We start from the raw sequence: 16,285 nt of genomic DNA, 5'->3' as shown, positions 1-16,285 counted from the left end.
CCTGATGGCATTCAGGGAAGTATTTTTAAAGACAGTGTGAGAGAAAGGATTGCAGGGTGTGTGATAAACTAATGCACAATTCTCTGATTGGTTGTTCCTGAGATATCAGGGTGATGTTTTGGGAATCTCAGTCATCAACCTTCCAGTTCCAACTAGTCTTGGGTCTGCATGCTGGTTGTCAACATGCAGTTAACTTCTTCCACCTGATGTGGGTGTTGCTGCTGCTGCTGCTGCTGCTAAGTCACTTCAGTCGTGTCTGACTCTGTGCGACCCCATAGACAGCAGCCCACCAGGCTCCCCCGTCCCTGGGATTCTCCAGGCAAGAACACTGGAGTGGGTTGCCATTTCCTTCTCCAATGCACGAAAGTGAAAAGTGAAAGTGAAGTCACTTAGTCATGTCCGACTCTTCGCGATCCTGTGGATTGCAGCCTACCAGGCTCCTGTGTCCATGGGATTTTCCAGGCAAGAGTACTGGAGTGGGGTTCCATTGCCTTCTCCGATGTGGGTTTTAGTATCTGCAGAACAACTCTAGGACATGGCTCAGGATATTATCTATAGCCTTGAGAAGGAAATAAAGGTCCCTGAACTTTGTTTTATGGCTAAACTATTATTATTTTGTCTTGCTTGACTGTTTTCCCTTCTTTCTTTATTTTCTCATTTCTCTGATTAAATTTGTTGTTTGGAACTCCAGGAAGTGAAAGCTTTTCTACAAACAAGAGGCAGGGGACATGGTGGAGGGAGGTATGTTCCTGGGAAGGCACCACAGAGTCCTGCTCAGTTTCAATAATGAACATAATGAAACTTTATAGACCCTGCATTGGGAGTGTATATAGTATGCAATTGGAAAGATGTAGGAAGTGGTCATTTCTAACTGAGGGGCCAGGAAATGTTTCCTATGGATGGTGACCTTCTAGCTGAGCTCTATGAGATAAGATGTGGTGGATAGATGGAGATTGGAGGGAGTGGAGAAGGTCAGAAAGTCTGAAGGTGAGAAGGTCATGAAAAATGACCATTCTCTTGAAGTAACCAGGTGAATAACCAGTGGGCTGGTGCAGAGAGTGTGTGCAGTGAAAGCTTGGGGAAAGTAGTGGTAGCAGGGGTAAGCTGGTGGCTGGGAGGGTGGTGCAAAGAAAGATTGGAATAAAAAATTAGGAATGGGCCTTTGGAAGTCTTAATAGCCATATTAAATGTTTACATGTTTTATCTTATAGGCTAGTGGGTTTAAGATCATGCTCTCCAAGACTAAACTAGCAGCTGGAGGGGCCTCCAGGTGGTGGAGGATGAAGGACAAGTGATGAGGGGTCAGACAGAGAAGTAAGTGGAGTTCCAAATCTCAAAAGATCTTCAACAGAAACAACTCCCACTTTATCTGCTTGGCATGTTGAGCTTCTATTTTTAAAAGGGTTTCATGGCAAACTGTTCAAGAATCCATAGCTCCATGGCCTCTGAGCTCTTGGGGCAATTAAGACATACAGCATTTGGCTTGAAGTCTTTAGAATATGTTATGTTATCAGGATGAAACCTGATAGAGGCTTTTTTTGTATACACTTCACAAACATGTTGAAGTATACCATTACCATATTATTCCATGCCAATTAAATCTTTCTTCTTACCACACCATTTCAACTACTCATATCAACAGAAGAGAAGGAATATCCACTGGGAACTGGAGAGACTCTCAGAAGGGTAGGATGATGGGGGTAGTCTGTGATTCAGCTAACGTTGCTTTCTGTCCTGAGGAGTTTGATATCCAACATAGGCTATCACCAGACTCCTCACTGTCCCTTTGTCAAGATAAGAAAGAAGAGCCTTAAGTATGTATACCAGATATGGGAAAACATGTTCTTCATCTTTCCTTAGTTAGTGGAGGAGGAAAGGAAAGGCTATTCTTTTTTAGATTTTCTATTCTATTGAAGTATATTTGATTCACAATGTTGTATTAATTTCTACTCTATGGAAAAGTGATTCATACATCCTTTTCCATACATACATTCTCTTTAATGTTCTTCAGTTTAGTTCAGTTCAGTCCCTCAGTCATGTCCGACTCTTTGCAACCCCATGAACTGCAGCACGCCAGGCCTCCCTGTCATCACCAACTCCTGGAGTTCACTCAAATTCATGTCCATTGAGTCAGTGATGCCATCCAGACATCTCATCCTCTGTCGTCCCCTTCTCCTCCTGCCCCCAATCCCTCCCAGCATCAGAGTCTTTTGCAATGAGTCAACTCTTCACATGAGGTGGCCAAAGTATTGGAGTTTCAGCCTCAGCACCAGTCCTTCCAAAGAACACCCAGGACTGATCTCCTTTAGAATGGACTGGTTGGATCTCTTTGCAGTCCAAGGGACTCTCAAGAGTCTTCTCCAACATGACAGCTCAAAAGCATCAATTCTTCAGCGCTCAGCTTTCTTCACAGTCCAACTCTCACATCCATACATAACCACTGGAAAAACCATAGCCTTGATTAGATGGACCTTTGTTGGCAAAGTAATGTCTCTGCTTTTCAATATGCTATCTAGATTGTCATAACTTTCCTTCCAAGGAGTAAGCATCTTTTAATTTATGGCTGCAATCACCATCTGCAGTGATTTTGGAGCCCAAAAAAATGAAGTCTGACACTGTTTCCACTGTTTCCCCATCTATTTCCCATGAAGTGATGGGACCAGATGCCATGATCTTCGTTTCTGAATGTTGAGCTTTAAGCCAACTTTTTCACTCTCCTCTTTCACTTTCATCAAGAGGCTTTTTAACTCCTCTTCACTTTCTGCCCTAAGGGTGGTGTCATCTGCATATCTGAGGTTATTGATATTTCTCCCGGCAATCTTGATTCCAGCTTGTGTTTCTTCCAGCCCAGCGTGTCTCATGATGTACTCTGCATAGAAGTTAAGTAAGCAAGGGTGACAATATACAGCCTTGAGTTAGGAAATGCTATTCTGATTTGGGGCTCTGGTAGAGTATGGTAAAAGGATAGCAGATTTGACATTTTCTGTCTGATTTTATATCAATTCTACTCTAGAATTAGATGCTAAACTATTATTAATATTTTGACAATTTCCTGATGCCTCCTTACCCTACACCCCAGTATGTGAAAGCTATGTTTTAGGACCATGAAAAACTAAAAGAGATATTTCAGTGGAGAAGTAACAGAACCAGATTCACATTTCAGAATCATTACTCTGGTAGAAATGCAATTTCTATATCTTATGAAAATGATATTGGGACACCAAACAGGTGATTTGGAGAAGGCAATGGCACCCCACTCCAGCACTCTTACTGGAAAATCCCATGGACGGAGAAGCCTGGTGGGCTGCAGTCCATGGGGTCGCGAAGAGTAGGACACGACTGAGCGACTTGCCTTTCACTTTTCACTTTCGTGCATTGGAGAAGGAAATGGCAACCCACTCCAGTGTTCTTGCCTGGAGAATCCCAGGGTCGGGGGAGCCTGGTGGGCTGCTGTCTATGGGGTCGCACAGAGTCGGACATGACTAAAGTGACTTAGCAGCAGCAAACAGATGATTACTGCCAAAAGAAGATGAGAAATTGAAAGGGAGGGAAGACTTTCCAGAAATATTTGCTGAATAATGAATGTATGGGTGGATGAATGAAGGAGATCCTGAACTGAGGCAACAAGATAGGGGTATATTCAGCTGGAAGTCTGTGAGTTATATCAAAGAGGTAGGCTTCAGGGCACACAGAGTGGATGCTGAAAGACAAAGAGAATCTGGGAATGGCTAGTGCCTAGGTTTCTGGCTAGAACCACAGAGTATCGTGGTATCTTTTTCTTTTTTTTTTAAGGTAGATAAATAGAGAAGGAAGAAAAGGAAAGGTGATACATTTTGTCCTGGGTAAATTGCTTTTGAGATGAGCATGAGATACCTGTGTAGAGATGTTCAGTAGGTTTATGGAGAGAATGGAAGGAGCCATCAGACTGAATAGAAATATCTAGACTCACCAGCATAGGGAGGTAATTGAAGCAATTACAGGGAAGAAAATTGCTCAGGGATAATGTGTAGTGCTAGAAGGAGGATGAATGGCAGGGAACAACAATTGTTTGGAAAATCAGAGGGTTAGGAAACCAACAAAAGAGACTGAGAAGTACTGATCAGCCAAGCAGCATATTCTCCTCAACCCTTATCACAGTGTGTATTTTGCATATGTCTGTCATCCTTTCAGGACTAACTCTGTTAAGGAAGGGAACCATTTCATATTTTACTCCAGAAACCTGAAATAGAGCAAATAGTAGATAAATAAATTTTGCCTAAGGACATACACATGTTTTCATTATAATATATATTTTTGATAACTATATGTGTCCTTTCCCTATGCATTTGGTGGACATTCCTGTTCATAACTTAGTAAAGTGAAAGTGAAAAGTAAAGTGAAAGTAAAGTCGCTCAGTTGTGTCCAGCTCTTTGCGACCCCATAGACTGTAGCCTACCAGGCTCTTCCCTCTATGGGATTCTCCAGGCAAGAGTACTGGAGTGGGTTGCCATTTCCTTCTCCAGGGGATCTTCCCAACCCAGGTATCTAACCCGGGTCTCCTGCATTCCAGGCAGACGCTTTAACCTCTGAGCCACCAGTAAAGTTATCCTTTTGTGTGTGTGTGTAGCCTTTCCTTAATTTTAATCATTACCCTTATACAGCTTTGGTCAGAGATACATTAGCCCATCATGGCTGAATTTTAGAAACACTGGTCCAAACAATTGGAGCAAATAACTTGAGACAGCATGCAGGCAATCCCAATAATTCTAAGATTTTTGCCTATTTTTATAAAGCACCAAGAAGCCAAGGTATCTGAACAACAAAAACTTGACTAAAGATGTAAAATACTCCCTCAGAGAATAGGAAAAATGACTTTCCTTCTGTAAAGTTATTTAACATTCTGTACCACTCTTATAAATTAATTTATAGTTGAAGTAATAGCATTTCTACATATGTATTTTGCATTAATGCAAATTTAGGTCTAATATTCAGGAAAATCATTTTACATTGTTAATATTATTTCTGGCTCTAGCCTGCCTGACTGACATGATGTGCCTACAGGGGTGATTTCAAAAGCACTTGAAGAACCCTCTGCCCCTCAAATATAGTCCTTATCTGCTCTCTGACTTTTCTGACTTCCCTATCCTGTAAGATGGTTGTGAGATTTAAGGATTACCACCCAAACACCCATGACAGAGAGGACATAGTGACTTAATTCTTCAATAACAAGTTATGAGCATATGTGAAATTTGGGAAATAGAACAATCTTACATTTGAGTATTGTTTGTGGAGGAAATTGTTAAATTTCATAGCATAATTAACCCTTCTGAATTATAGGAAAATATGTTCATTTGATCAATTATTATAGCCCTTTGCTATGGATTATCTTAAATTAAAAAAAAAATCAGTGGCCATTAAATTATAAGCTCTTTGAGGGTAGAAACTGCCTCTTAATCAGCTTTATATCCTGCTCTTGTCACAAGCATCTAACAGGGACTGGCATAGGGAAGAGAAAGAGGGAAGTGGATGAATATTATATGTCACCACCATGAAGTGTAGGAAATGGCTAAGACAAAGCAATCAAGAAACATCAAGAATACATGACACATAAAAACTTGGTGAAATTGTTGGGGGAGTATGCAATTTCCTTGTTTCTGTCTCACTGCGGCAAAAATTTGAAATGGCAGACCAGTGTTACAGCTTGGTTACAGCTCAGTTTTATTTAGCCAAGCAAAGGAAAATACATCCTTGAGGCATGAGGGCAGGCCAACCCAAAATAAGAAAGGGGCTCAATTTTGGCTTCTCTTTTTGTATGTTTTTTCTATTCCTCTGAGCCTATGTAAATTGGGCTAGCCAGAAAGGCTGTTTGTTTCACTTGAGGTTCTCACTCCAGTCCTTGGATTTTCTTTTGTTTCATTTTTGCCAGATTTTCCTTTCTTTGTCTTTTAGCCACCACCATTTTGGACTCCTTTTTCTATTCTGACTGTTTAACAACGTGAACCAATATGGTGAATCAAAAAAGAAAGTGTCCTTCCTTTGAGAGATTGTGTCTAGGATTCTTCTTGAGGGAGGAGTTTTTGTTACAGGGAGAATGTTTCTTCCACAAGGAAAAGCAGAGCTGTGGACAATGAAAGGAGATGCTCCAGGGAACCCTCAACCTGATGCTGAATTTCTTCATGTTGTTTTAGGTCAAAATAACATCTCTTTGGAATCTTGGCTTTAGAGGAAATTGATAGAACTGAAAGCACATTTGACATGTTCATTACTCAAGGAAATTAATCCATTATGGCAATTACTGTACTCTTTTGCAAACTAAAGTCTAAATACCAACCGATGGAAATTATAAAGATAAGTAATTTTAGGGAGCATTGCAAGGTTGTCTGTTCACAGAGAAAACTGAGCACATTTGATTTAATACAAATAAAAAAATGTTTCATTACTATTAAAAAAACAAACAACTTTCCCAAAGGTAGAAAGAGAATATTTGAACAGGCAGGGTTTGATCTCATCAAAAATAATTGCATCAATAAACAGCCAAGTTTCACTAACCCTTTTAAAAACACTATCATTTTTAACACAGCAGACAAGAATAACAGAAGGGTATACTTTCTAAAATGAGAAATAAGTTGTCTCAAAAAATAGAAACCATATACAATGTATAAAGCAATATTTCAAATACATAAAGTAGAATTAATACATATACTTCTATGTATGTAAAGTAGCACTTCATTTAAAGAAAAATCCAAGACTATTATTAAGATGTGAATGTGATTTTATATATCAAGGTATATGAGTTGTAAAGTAATGTGTATTACATCATTTATCTTCTTTGAATTTCATATAGCATGTACCTACCATTGAATTCATCAGTAGGTAGCAATATATTTGTTTACTATGTCCAGAAATGAGCTGAAGGGGCAGATGACAATATTGCATATAAATGTGCAATGCAGATATAAAAGGCTTTTCTTATACTAATTCACCTTTTTATAAGCAAAATATTAGGATATAGTTATGTAAATTTTGAATTTGCATATTGGAAACAAATAACAAATAGAACACTTTTCCCCTAGCATAAGGTTATGCTTAAAACATTAACATTTAAATTGCATGAATTTTAATAATGTCTCTAAACAATGTGTGTTCTGGCATTTATTCAGGGACTGAGGAACATACTAAAACTTGTTTTGGTCAAAACCTTTCTGGGAACTCTCTTGCCTGGTGTGCTTATGCTTTCTGAGGGCCATGGGATAAATGATCAAAGAATACATTGAAATTAAGCACTGAATATTAGCACATTTTAATTTATTATTTTTTATTTGAATACAGTACATATATAGAAATGTACACATGTAAGTCTAGAATTTGCTGAGCATTCATAAATTTAATAAACTATGCAACTATATACAGATTAAACAACAGAAACTTATCAACATTTTATTTGTGAGAATCATCCATATTATTATCTAATGTATACAATTTATTCTTGTTGTTAAGCAGTACTCCACTGTGTGAATGTATCACAGTTTAGTCAACTGTTGATCTTTTACAAAGTTTACAGTTTGAAGCTGTTTTGAACAGTGTTGTTATGAACATTCTAGCACACATCTTCTGGTGAACATGTGAATAATATATAATTCAGTATATATTAATATATGGAGTGGAATTGCTAAGTCATAGGTTATGTCTCTAGCTTTAGTATTATAGATACCATCTAACCATTTTCCACAGTGGTTGTTCACTAGCTTGATTTTTAAATAAGCACTAATATACATGAGCTCTTTCTATTGACAACATTCCTGATTCAACCTGGAACCAGAGGTGAACCCACAATTCACCAGATTCCTTGTGATGATTCTTTCAGATCAAAGTAAAGCTCTATAGAATAAAGAACTTATTTAATCTGCTTTTTGCATCTATGACCCTCACTTGCTTATTTGGTGATGTTGCTTGTCCAAACAATTAGAATGACTATAACATGTCCTGCTTATTTAACTTATACGCAGAGTACATCATGAGAAACGCTGGGATGGAAGAAGCACAAGCTGGAGTCAAGATTGGTGGGAGAAATATCAATAACCTCAGATATGCAGATGATACCACCCTTAGGGCAGAAAGTGAAGAGGAGTTAAAAAGCCTCTTGATGAAAGTGAAAGAGGAGAGTGAATAAGTTGGCTTAAAGCTCAACATTCAGGAAACGAAGATCATGGCATCTGGTCCCATCACTTCATGGCAGATAGATGGGGAAACAGTGGAAACAGTGTCAGATTTCATTTTTTTGGGCTCCAAAATCACTGTGGATGGTGATTGCAGCCATGAAATTAAAAGATGCTTACTCCTTGGAAGGAAAGTTATGACAAACCTAGATAGCATATTGAAAAGCAGAGACATTACTTTGCCAACAAAGGTCCGTCTAGTCAAGGCTATGGTTTTTCCCAGTAGCCATGTATGGATGTGAGAATTGGACTGTGAAGAAGGCTGAGCACTGAAGAATTGATGCTTTTGAACTATGGTGTTGGAGAAGACTCTTGAGAGTTTCTTGGACTGCAAGGAGATCCAACCAGTCCATTCTCAAGGAGATGGGTCCTGGGTGTTCATTGGAAGGACTGATGCTAAAGCTGAAACTCCAGTACTTTGGCCACCTCATGAGAAGAGTTGACTCATTGGAAAAGACTCTGATGCTGGGAGGGATTGGGGGCAGGAGGAGAAGGGGACGATAGAGGATGAGATGGCTGGATGGCATCACCGACTCAATGGACATGAGTTTGAGTGAACTCCAGGAGTTGGTGATGGACAGGGAGGCCTGGTGTGCTGCGATTCATGGGGTCACAAAGAGTAGGACATGACTGAATGACTGAACTGAACTGATAATGTATCTGGGGAAATGATGATCGCTGCTATCATTACTCTTAATGTATGTTACATTTTCTTAGTATTTTTCACATGAATCCCAGATATTATTATCCTCATTGTATATGTAGGAAACAGAGCCTCAGAGAGATAAAGTGACTGCCCAAGGTAGAAGAACTAGTGAGGGACAGTGCAGCGTTCCAATCTAAGTCTCTTTCTTTCTTTAATTTTATTTTAAATTGAAATATGGTTGATTAACAGTGTTGTGTTAGTTTCAGTATACAGCAAATTGAATCAGTTATACACATTCATATATCTATTCTTTTAAAACTAAAGTCTTTTTTTTCATTTCAAAGCCCAAATCTTCCATTCTACTAGCGTGTCCCCTAGTACTATACCACATGGTGATTCCTATTCAGGCTACCTGTTTAATACTGGCCCCTCTGGCAGAGAGAGGGGATCAAATGTGAACCTCATTGTGGGTAAACTCTGCCATGTTAATTTAGAGTGTTTACCCACTTACTTTCATAATTAAAACAAAGGCAATATGAAAAATAATTTGAAATGTTACATGACCTTTCTTCCATATTAATACATATATGCTGCTAAGTCACTTCAGTCGTGTCCAACTCTGTGCGACCCCATAGACGGCAGCCCACCAAGCTCCCCCATCCCTGGGATTCTCCAGGCAATAACACTGGAGTGGGTTGCCATTTCCTTCTCCAATGCATGAAAGTGAAAAGTGAAAGTGAAGTCGCTCAGTCCTGTCTGACCCTCAGCGACCCCATGGACTGCAGCCTTCCAGGCTCCTCCATCCATGGGATTTTCCAGGCAAGAGTACCAGAGTGGGATGCCATTGCCGTCTCCAAATACATATATAGGGATGTGGTATTCCAGACATAGACAGCAAAACAAGGTTGTTTTGTCCTTTGAGTTTTCAGTATGGGATATAATTTCATTTTTGCAAATATTACAAGTAGAAATGCTAATCCTATGTCTTCAAGAGCTTTTCCTCTTTGGAGATATAAGCAAAGGAAGTTGCTATCTGTGACCATGACTCAAAAGGTTATTTTTTCTTCCCTAATTCATTGAGGCTGCATAATGGTTTACAACTGGAGTCACTACTCATTCTATTTTTCCCCTTTGCATTTGCATCATTTTGGATGAAAAGTACATGTTATAGGTACTTGCCATATTCCAAGCTGCCTGTGTGTTTTAAATGTGCCTGCTGCATATTGGCTCCACTTCATCACATGGCTACTGCATGAATGTCCAACCTTTGCACCCATCAAACTCATCAGCTTTGTTGAAGCAAATAGCATTAGTAGGCTCCAATGTCAATACTTTGGCTTCATTCCATGACCTCCAAGATGGTGATCCTCTTGCTATTTAGTGCTAACTATGACTTTAAATGATGTTGGTGAGATATTCAAAGAATTAGATGTGATTAATATAAAAGATCCAAATCTCTCATGGACATAAAGTAGGTTACACAGTATCTTCTTTCTATATGCCTTTACTTCAGTCAGAAATAATTTCTTTTACATTTTCATTTGGATCATAATTAAGAAATTATGCCGAATGAGCCACATTTGCTCTAAGAATGAATAAAATTACATCACTGTGCTGTCATTCTCCCCAAAGAACAAATCTTTGCCCTTGAAAATTTATCCATTGAATGTCATAGTGTTTTGTCCTTGGCCCTGTATAAGTCACTGTTGTCAGCAGTGTTTGGATGAAAGGATAAGAGAGATGCTTATGAAATTTTCAGGACTCTAGGAAGTATTGTGAATTCAGTAAATTAGTATTAAGATTTAAAATTATTTCAGGAAGTTAGAATACTTCAGCAAAACAAGTGGAATAAAATTTAAAATAGAAACTGGGAAAATTATGAATTTAAACATAAAAGGCTAACTTTATATGTAAAAGATGTAGACACCTGCAAAACAAATTTTTATAAAAGGTGGAGGATTTAGTTCATAGGAATCAACTTTTAACCAACAGTATTACAATGGTACAACACCAGCAAAGTACAACCCATCTGAATTTTATTTACTGTTATCATGTATTATTATGTATCTGCCATTTTACTGCATAGTTTTGCATATTATCTGGGAAGATAAAAAGCACTTCCAGTGGTAAATCCTTATCTCTTGCTTAAAATTATGAGCATACCACATAGAAGTAATTAGCTGAAGGTATTTATTTAGGAAGTTAAAATGATGTATTCTGGAGGCATTTGTTTCTGGGTATCTAATGAATGTAGGAATAAAATAAAGAATCATGCTGCAGCTGCTGCTGCTGCTCAGTCACTTCTGTCGTGTCCGACTCTGTGCGACCCCATTGACGGCAGCCCACCAGGCTCCCCCATCCCTGGGATTCTCCAGGCAAGAACACTGGAATGGGTTACCATTTCCTTCTCCAATGCACAAAAGTGAAAAGTCAAAGTGAAGTTGCTCAGTCGTGTCCGACTCTTAGTGACCCCATGGACCACAGCCCACCAGGCTCCTCCAGGAGCCTCTTACTCTTTCCAGGGAAGAGTACTGGAGTGGGGTGCCATTGCCTTCTCCATTTCTTCGACTATGACCTCTTAAATTCTGTTTGTTCCAGCCATGATTTTAGCACTCTTAGTCAGTTGATGTCAGCATTTTCTGACACATCTGATTTGCCAATTGTTTATATTGTTGAATAAATAGTCCTACCTAATGCCAAGTATACTATGGGAGAAACATTCCTGGGAATGTATACCTCTAGGTTGCTACAGATATTCAAGGATCATTTCTTTCCTCAAAAAAAAAATAGTTTTCTTTTTAAATCCATAAGTTCCTTGTCAAGTGTTCGATAGAAACTCTGGGATTATGTACTGAAAAGGATAAAAGAGATGACTTCTATCAGGAAGTGTTGTTGACAGTCATTACTCATCAGCTCCCTCACCTATGAAAGGAGCTTACTGTCATCTCTGTCAGGCTGTAAGTGTGAGTAGAGCTGCACCTGATGAGTATGTCAGCATGAGTTTGCTTCAAAATATACTTCCGAGGTAGGTAAGTAAATTTATCCATGGCACCTTGGAGAAACTCTTTTGCCCTTAGCTGGGACCACCCTTGATCATAAGTGCTGTAGAGTGACTCTTAGTCTTGGGTCTCAGTTTATACCTGGAGCTCTTTAGTCTCAGAAAGAACAAACCCTGATGTTCCTGGACCATTTCTGAGCACGATTAAATGTTAATTGCTTAAGCTCCACATAACAGTAGTAATACTGTTTTGATTTCCATTCACATATGTTGATCCAACAAAACATCAATTGAGTCTATTAACAGATTCAGTGGCGTATTTGAGCACTGGAGTGAAAATGGTTTTGTGATGATTATTAAATGTGAAAAAAAAATGAATTCCTAGTGTGAGAAACTTAATATTCAGTAAATGTTCCAAGTCATATCTTGCACTCTTATACAAGGAAATGGGGTTTTGTATGTACCTTACGAACAGTATAAGGATAGCCCTTAGGGTCTAGGAAGTGTGAACCATTGTTGGACAATTTTTAAGAAAGTGCCACAAAGCAATCAAAAGTATTCAAAATTTATTTTCTGCAGTTTAACATCTATGAGAATTAAGGCTGCAAATCAATTTTTATTGTATTACATCTGTCTTACATATTTTAAAATTGAACGTGGTAACTGTATCCTCCTTCTGGGATGTATAGATAAGAAGAGTCACAGTTCCCACCTCTGGAGTCTAGAATGGGTTACCATAAAGGAGTAATGAAGGAAAGTTAGAGACAATGTAGCCTAAGAAGCTACAAGTCAGAGATTAAACCCACCTTTAGTACAGGAAATGAGGATAGACAATAGCTAGGTACTGAGGGAACTATGAGAACAGAAGCAGCTCATAAAATGTATGAGCTCCTAGGCACACATGGGTATAGAACATTTAGTAAGACTGAGATCAGCAACTTCCTCCGCAGTCCAGTGTTCGACTCCATGTTTCCAGTGCAGGGAGCGCCAGTTCAGTCTCTGGTCTGGGAACTAAGTCCAACATGCCATGCAGTGAGGCAAATTAATTAATTAAAAAAAAAAAAGATTTCTGCATCCTTGAGTGGGACACAAGCAGTGAACCTGGCTCCTCAGTCAGGTGATCAGTACTTCTGGCTGTCCTAGGACCAGGAGGTTCAGAGATGTGTAGGCTGCCTGCATGGACTTGTGTTTGGGGATTATATCCAGCTTCTGTCGGACTCTGTCAGGACGCCCTAAATGTCCTGTTTATAAAAAAGAAGAAGAAAAAGGAAAGCGTAGCATTCTTCTATGAGCAGTTTTATTTCTCTTACCAAAAACGTCATGCATTTCTTTTTCTCCTATATGAGTTACACATTAAAAAAATTAGTATTTCTAGGAAATATCACCTTATGCTCATTTTGGGCTTCCCTGGTGGCTCAGCTGGTAAAAATCCACCTGCAATGCAGGAGACCTGGGTTCCCTGGAAGATCCTCTGGAGAAGGGAGTAGCTACACACCCCAGTATTCTGGCCTGGAGAATTCCAAGGACTGTATCATCCATGGGGTGCAAACAGTCTGACATGACTGAGAGACTTTCACTTCACTTCACTTCATGATCATTTTAAATATTATTTGCTGTTACTTTTTCTTATTTTAAATTCAAACCATTACCCTCCTCTTTAAATAAATCTCAGCTAGGAAAACAATGGCATTTTTAGTCAGGTAACTTTATACCTACCTTTTTTTACCGCTTTCACTTTGAGAAATAAAATTGCCTACAAAATTTATGATATTGCAATTTTTGAGGTTATGTGTTGAATGGCTCCTTTTTTCATGGCTACTCACACTCATTATAAAAACAAATAGTTTTTATTTTCTCTTAGCTAATTGTCTACTTGAGTATCCTGCTATCAAACCCCTTAGGCTTCAAAGGAACATTAAACATTATATAGCTCATCTACTCTTATATTACTGAATCTACAGCATTTCTCCTAAATATCTATGTGGTCTGAATTGATACTTCAGGGAATGAGAACACATTACCTTTTGAGGTGGTCTAGTCTTTGTTTAGAGAATCTGACCTGTTAGGCAGTTATTATTGAACAAAATCTCTCTCCAACAAAATTGGGGACCCATAATAAAGCAAGTGTGATTTCTAGTCCTTTCTCTTCAATTATTTTCATGTTACTATCATGGACCCTATGTCTCACCTATCAAGTCTTTTCCTTGTATCTTTCTCACATCTACACGTCTTTCAACTAAATATTGTTTTCAGTTCTTTCACCATTTCGTCACTCTCTTCTGGTCACTCTTATGGATGGATATTATGTTAAGTGTAGCATCTGTACCTGATCACATTGTCCAGAACAAAATAGAAGGAATTGCTACTTTGCTGATTCTGTTAGAATATCCTAAAATGCTATCAGACTTTTTGGTGGTCGTATTCACTGCCTCCATTCACTATGCTCATTGTTTATTAAAACTCTTCAACCTTTATGTTTCTTACAGTTCTTAAGGAATAGCTCTTTTTCTCAACTTAGGTGCTCAAGGAAACATCTGCCACAAATTGCTACTCAATAGGCAGTTTGTGACTATCAAAGAATCTTTCTACTTTCCTATAGTTACTCTCATAAGTTCTTGTGTCCATATATAAGGTTGGAGGCTCCAAAAAAAATTCACTTTGCATTTGTTATTTTTGCAGTTTTTAACCCTCAATTTTGATTCTTTGTGATGGGTTAGCAAAAATCCTTTTAAAGTAAAACTAAAATGAGGTCACTGAAATACAAGTGCTATGCCTTTGAAAGAGTACCTTAAGCTAGGTATATATTCCTAGTTTGCCTAAAATTATAGCTTATTTGACATTTCTATCAAGTGCAAATCGTGAGGACCCTTCATTTCTTTTACTTTTTGTGCTTTACTTCAATACTCATATAAAGGCAGCCCTAAAACTAGTGACTATTGTAGTACAAATGTAACTTTTATTACTAGCTCTCTCTTGTTCTGGGTCCTAACTGGATGAGGATATGTGGAATTTTTTGTTTGTTTTTGCTCTTTTTATAATTACAGCGCTTGTATTCAAAGCCAATACATTTTCTTTTTATTTGTGTTATTTATTTTGTAAGCCCCAAACTAAGGATAATTCTATCATGTTCATATATGCTGATTTGGTCTCAATATGCACAACCAAAATAGAATTAATATTTTTAAAATCAGTGGAACAATCAAGTGAAACAAATTACTTTTGGCAATTATGATCATTCTAAGATTTGTCAGGTAGCTTTAGCCACTGAATTTGTCTAAAATGTTTCCTATCATGGTTCAGAAATACAGGAGTCATTAAACATAAAGCACAATTCAAATCGTGTTCTTGCTCTAGTCCACTGGTATCAATAGCGGCAGAAAAAAATATAGCACATACCAGTTATTAGTATGAAGGACAGATCTGAGAACAGGCCTGGTAAGAAGCATGTATTTACAGAGACAAAGTTTAAAATTATAGATAACAGCCACGTATAAGGAAAGTTTTCTATTATACTTGACCCTTGAACAACACCAGTTTAAACTGTCTGAGTCTACTTATACACAGAATTTTTTTCAGTAGTATCGCTAAACATTATAGTACTCTGCAGTCTTGGTTGGTTGAATCTGCAGATGTGGAAGTTTGGATGGAAAGAAACCATGCATATGGAGAAATCCTAGATATGGAGGGTTGACTATAAGTTACATACAGATTTTCAACAGCAGGGAGGGTTGATACTCAAAGGGGTCATCTGTATATGTAGTATGCACGTATTATTCCTGGAAGTCATTTCTAGATAATAAAGAGCACTGTTATCAATCGTAAAGTACATATCTATATTTCTGTGTGTAATACATCTGGAAGACCTCTCTGAGATATCCAATTATGTCCTCTACTGACACATTTTCTCTTAAACTAGTATTTTATACTTGGTTAACCATTAAGAATTATTTCAGTTCTAAACAAGTTCTTTGGCAACTCAAAACACAAATTAGTTTGGGAAACAAAAGAATAAGTATAATTATAAAATATTAGCATTCTAACCTTAATGTATATCATTCTAATCAGTTTATAGCAGCTAATTACAACATCCATCATTTGAATGAACAAAATATTGCTTTGTTTTGACAGTACAGGTACAAATATTACATCATACATGAATTAAATTTAGACAGAATCAACTAAGGTGACTCAGAAAAGGGGAGATATTTAAATATGTCAGAGTCTGATATTTCACTCAGTGAGTATAATCTCCAAGGTCTGACTCTATTGTAGTTCAGAGGTATTTCATATTTAAGTTGTATAGCATATAAATACATACATTTCAAGTTTCTATTAATGCATTTTTCTTTTTGTAGGAAAAAAGTAAAGCACTTCTACTATTTTCCTTATAATAAATCTCATACTTAAGTAACACTAGTGCTAAATACTGTTGTGTGTGTGTGGATA

The sequence above is a fragment of the Bos taurus genome, chromosome 1 (genome assembly GCF_002263795.3).
Source record: "Bos taurus isolate L1 Dominette 01449 registration number 42190680 breed Hereford chromosome 1, ARS-UCD2.0, whole genome shotgun sequence".
In the NCBI taxonomy this organism is placed as follows: domain Eukaryota; kingdom Metazoa; phylum Chordata; class Mammalia; order Artiodactyla; family Bovidae; genus Bos; species Bos taurus.
The sequence above is the reverse complement of the archived record's forward strand: the minus strand, read 5'-3'. Positions refer to the sequence as shown.